The sequence below is a fragment of the Nicotiana attenuata genome, chromosome 2, assembly GCF_001879085.1.
Source record: "Nicotiana attenuata strain UT chromosome 2, NIATTr2, whole genome shotgun sequence".
NCBI classification, from domain to species: Eukaryota; Viridiplantae; Streptophyta; class Magnoliopsida; order Solanales; family Solanaceae; genus Nicotiana; species Nicotiana attenuata.
In genome coordinates, this window is record NC_031990.1 from 31,479,333 (window position 1) to 31,485,332 (window position 6,000).

A 6,000-nucleotide genomic window follows, 5' to 3' on the forward strand; every position below is an offset into this window, starting at 1 on the left:
TTTTGCTCAACATCAGAATTGCTGGATAAAAAATAAATACCACATTAAATAGTGGCTACCCCACGCCATTTTTACAAAAATTGGCATCCTGTAACAACACATAACAGAAATTGGTAATTTTTTAGCCTTATATTAAGTTTGGCAAAGATAGCCCCAAACAATTAGCATTATATAGCCAACTCTTAAAAAAACTACTCTCTTTTATATTCTCTCTCAAAAAAATTACATGTTTATTTTGGCTCCCCCCCCCCCCCCCTTCTCTCCTTGTATTTCTTCTTCTATCTCTTCTCTTTTGCTCTCATAGTTTAGCAAAATTTCTTGCAAGTTATGCAAAAAAATTAGTGGGATGAAAAGGTAAGGTTGATCTCACATCAAAGAAAATCAGAAGCAAAAACTAAGAGAGAAAAAATATATTTCTGCTTCGTTTTTCTTCTCTCTTCCTTTTCTGTTTGGATTGAATGAGTGGGTGTGATTGAAATTGGTTGAGAATAACTAAACGAGGCTATATACCAAATTTGAGCAAGATTAGAAGTGATATAGACTGGTTTCAGGTAAAACATCAGACCTAGAAATCCAACTACGACATATGTATATTACGTTGTCACGACCCAAACCCCGCACTGGTCGTGATGGCGCATGTCGTGAAGACGAGGCCAGCCAACTAACCCAACTCGTCTTTTCAAAAATAATTTAAACATGAATAAACAACTAAAATATGACTTAATAATATTAATTAGCGGAATTACAATCCCACACAGCCCTAAACGGGGTGTCACAAGTCACGAGCACCTATTAGAATGTAAGTACAACCTCAAGGTCTAAAAATACACTAATCAAGAATAATGAACAAAGGGAGAAGAACGATGCTGCGAACGCTGACAGTCACCTCGTTAAACTCCTATATCTCTGACTCTGATCAGCCAAACCTGCTACCGGGTGAATAAATACATGCATCTGCACAAGGGGTGCAGGGAGTAAAGTGAGTACTCCAACTCAGTGAGTAATAAAGGTAAATAACAACTGAGCGGTAAGAAATCACGTATGTCTTATCATCATGCTATATAGAAGTAGTGTAAAACCTTTTGAGAAAAACAGTGAAGCTGTGAAATCTTTAGAAATATCTAGTTTAGTTTAAAACCTCTTTTGGAAATGACTTTTTCAACAGTATGCAAAGGAATGCAATTCAAATAGTGCAGATAAGCACAGAAGTCCGCTCCTCGGGCACCACACTCAATTAACAGATAATGTCAGGCAATCCGGTAGATATCTCATGAAGTCGCACGACAACAGGTAAGGCAAGCAAATAAAATAAAGTAAACACACGGAACAGTACTAGTACCGCTGCGGCGTGCAGCCCGATCCACATACCGCTGCGACGTGCAGCCCGATCCGTTTATCGTCGACGGCGCTCACTGGGGGTGTGCAGACTCTGGGAGGGGCCCCTTACGGCCCAAGCGCAGTATCAAGCCATCTCGTGGCATCAATCTAGGCCTTCAACCTCATATCAATATCAGTATAACACTGTTGCGGCGTGCAGCCCGATCCAAACGTATCCTCACAATACAGGCCCTCGGCCTTACCCAGTCAAAGATCAACAAGCCACTCGGGCAACAGTAAGACATGATGCTCAGCCTAAAATATTTTTGAGAATATCATTTCAAGCATTTAAGGCATAATAAACTTGGCTGAGTTTTAAAACAGTGGAAAATACGTGACTGAGCTCAAGTATATAATTAAATCAGTGAGGAATTTTCAACAACAATCCCTGAAGGGTTCAAATAGCTGGCACGAAACCCAAATATGGCAATCAGCCCAAATTGTGATGATAACAAGTAATCTCAGACAAATACGCAGTAAACTCATCAATCGGGACGGACCGAGCAATCCCCAACGGTGCTCTACCCCACGTTCGCTATCCGGCGTGCAAGTCACCTCAATATAGCACTATGATGTGCAAATCCGGGGTTTCAAACCCTCAGGATATCATTTACAATCATTACTCACCTCGAACCGGCGAAAATACCTAGCTCGTGACGCCTTTGCCCCTCAAATTGGCCTCCACGCGCGTCGAATCTATCCAAAGACAAAGCGAATACATCACAATATGCTAAGAGAACAAAGCCCAAGCGAAAACAAACAATAACGGGCACAAATTCCGAAATTACCAAAACCCGAGCCCCGGGCCCACTTTTCGAAACTCAAAAATTTTCACATCAATAGATTCCCTATCTTTCCACGAGTTCATACATATCAAGAACTCCCAAATCCGAGCTCAAATGGCCTATCAAATCCCAATTTAAAAATCTCCAATTTCCAAGCCCTAGTTCTTCAATTTTAGGCTTAATTTCCATGAATTTCTAGGTAGATTTCACAATAGAAATGAGTATTGAGTTCAAAAATATTACCTCCAGGTGATTCCCCTTGAATCCCTCTTCAATTAGCTCTCCCAAGCTCCAAAATCGCTCAACAATGGAGGTTCTTAACCTCAAAATCGCGGAATCGCCTTTATAAAACATTCTGCCCAGCACTTAAAAATCCTTCTTCGCGAACGCGGTCAAAGCCTCGCGTTCGTGAAGCACAAAAATTCCATTGACCAAAATTCTCCTATACGAACGCGACAGCCAGCTCGCGAACGCGTAGCTTACCCAGGCAACCCTCCGCGAACGCGACCCCACTCCTGCGAACGCGAAGCACAAATTTCACTTCCAATCCACCTGACCCAATTCCTCCTATGCGAACGTGATGAACAACTCATGAGATTGATTGGGCCCAAGGACCCTTTTAGCAAAGCAGGAATATAGTTAACAAAGAGGTATCTAAGTAGCTCCTTTCTTCAGGCTTTTCGCGAACGCGTCACATGCCTCGCGAACGCGAAGGCTAAACCTTCACTCTCTCAACAGACTCTTTGCGAACGCGAGGCTCCTCTCGCGAACGCGAAGACCAAAAAGTCTGCAACTGCTGGAACTGATTTCTGCACTTCCAAAACTCCAAAAATGGCCCGATTGACCACCTGAAACTCACCCGAGGCCCTCGGGACCTCAACCAAACATACCAACATAATCCATAACATCATTCAAACTTGTTCCAATCATCAAAACACCTCAAACAACATCACATTACTCAAAACTCATCGAATTCAAGCCTAAGTTTTCCAAAAACTTCTGAAATACACTTTCGATCAGAAACCCGACCAAACGACGTCTGAATAACCTGAAATTTTGCACACACATCACAAATGACATCACGAAGCTACAACAACCCTCAGAATCCCATTCCGACCTTCGGGTCAAAATCCCACCTATCAACCGGAAATCGCCAAAATACTAACTTCGCCAATTCAAGCCTAATGCTACACCGGACCTCCAAAACCAATTCCGATCACGCTCCTAAGTCATAAATCACCTAACGAAGCTTACCAAATCATAAAAATTCTGATCCACTCATATACAAATAAGTCAACTCTTGGTCAAACCTTCCAAATTCATGGCTTTCAACTGAGATCGTTCTTTCAAATTCATTCCAAATTTTCCTGAAAACCAAATCCAATAATCTACCTTAGTCATAACACATTACACGGGGCAAGTCACGCCCGAGAACTGGCGATCAAAGCGCAAAAGCTCAAAACGACCGGTCGGGTCGTTACAATTGTATATCGTGTACATCAGTGTATATCACACACAAGTTTTTAAGGACATCTGTGTATATCACTTTGTATATCGTGTATACAACAGATTTTTTTATGGATGCCCGTGTATATCGCATTGTATATCGTATATATAATACAAATTTTCTTGGATATACACAAATACACATAATATACATAAGATATCACTGATGTACATAGAGATATACACGGGTTACAATAGAGGATACACATGTGGAGTCGTCTTGAACTTGAGTTTTCAATTTAAAATATGTCATACAAAGAAGGAAAATAAAAGTTTAATAATTTTTTTTTTGATATACACATTATTATTATGTTATACATTGTGATATACAAATAATATAATTATTTATTATTGATCAAAAAAAAGAAAATAAATTTTTGATATAGCATGTTTGATCAAGTTCTAAAATATAAAAATAACATAATTGTGAGAGTAAATAATATTTTGGTATACAAAAAAATTAATTTTTAATATACACAAAGAAGAAAAATAAACTTATGATATCTATTTTGGTATACACATGTCCGATGTACTATACACTGTGATATACAAATAATACAATATTTTTATTGTGATATACATTGATATAAAGGCAGCAATAACTATATTTTTAATTTTATATTATTGATATACAAAGAATAATATTATTTATATACAAAGAATGAAAATAAAATTTTAATATACATGTTGATATAGACAAAGAAGAAAAAAAAGTTGTGATATACATATTATTATTGTGATATACATTTATTGGTTATTTGATGCCAATATCTATAACTAGGGCTATTTTCTGCCAATTATATGGATATGTTGTTATACCTTGCCAAAACCCACATAATACTAATGGGTCCATACATTTTTAGCCCAATAATGTCCCACACTACTATCTAATTGAGAATTTTTCAGAAATCACTATGTTTTAGTGATTATTAGCTTACTATAGCTACCATTTACTAAATTACTTCCTATAGCTATGTTTTCAGTTCTTATGGACTGTATTGATGTATTTTTGCTACTGTATTCATGAATATAGTAGCAAAACTCTGCGGGAAAAACGGGAGTCTAGCTAAGTAGAGAATGTATTCGGCTGTATTCGCGAGCTGTATTCATGAATACAGTAACAGAATTTGCGAAAAAAAAGGTCTTCAATTGTTTAAAAACGGTAAGTGAATATTAACGCGATAGACTCCTAATCAACTCAACAAACTCAATTATAACACACAATATTTGTAGTTCCAGTTATAGAAAGATTATCAACCGAAAAACACCCCAAAAATAGAGCAATCTTCATAGATTCAATCCATCCTTCCTTTTTTGGTGGTATCTTTACTAAAATATTTTTTAGTGGTATCTTTACAAATAGATTTATATATTGAAATTATATAATTCATTGAATACAGTTAAATACATAAAAATACATACATGAAGTATAGCAGGTCATCTATAGTGCAAAAACATATGAATACATACTGCAGATACATTGGAATACATAAATTATATTAATTAAAAAAATATATGAATACATTCATGGAAAATATCGAGACAGTGAATACAATGAAATACATGGAATACAACGAGATACATTGAAATACAATGAAAAAAAAGACAGTGAATACAATGAAATACATGGAATACAGCGAGATACATTGAAATACAATTGAAAAAAAAGGTAACAGACTCTTCAAGGCAAAGCAGCTACTTTTTTTTTTCTTTTGCCGTTTTATTTTCGCATTTGTTCACTTTGTCGAAATCTTCTTCCTATAATCTCGTAGAATGAATTTGAATTAGTTGGACGGTGAATTTTGAATAACGAGTAGCTAAGTAAAAAAAATCACTTCTCTACTTTCCATTCAAAATGGCGTAAAGGAAGTTGGATCTTAGAATTTTTCAACTTCAACTCTTTTAGATCGTCAAGTTTGGAAACCAAATGGTTTTCTAATATAATCATCACTTCAGAAAAAGAAGAAGGTATCGCCGGCCGGAGGACGGGGTTAGGGGTGACACAACAGGGAAGGGGAGAAGTGTTCGCCGGCCGGATATGTCGTTAGCGGAACATAGCCCCTGCTAGGGGCAGGGGAGGAAAAAACTAGGGGGAAAAGAGAAGAAAGAGGAAAGAGAAAGGAGGAGAGAGGGAAAAGAGAGCGAGAGAGAAAAATAATACACAGTGTATTTAATGGCTTAAAGGTAGGAAGTGACCATAAATATATATTTTGCTATAAAAATTAAAAGGTAGCTATAGGAGATAATTTTTTAAAAAGGTATTTATTTATAATAAATAAGGTATCAACATTTGCTATAGGAGGTAAAAGTTCCTATCTAATTCCACTTTACT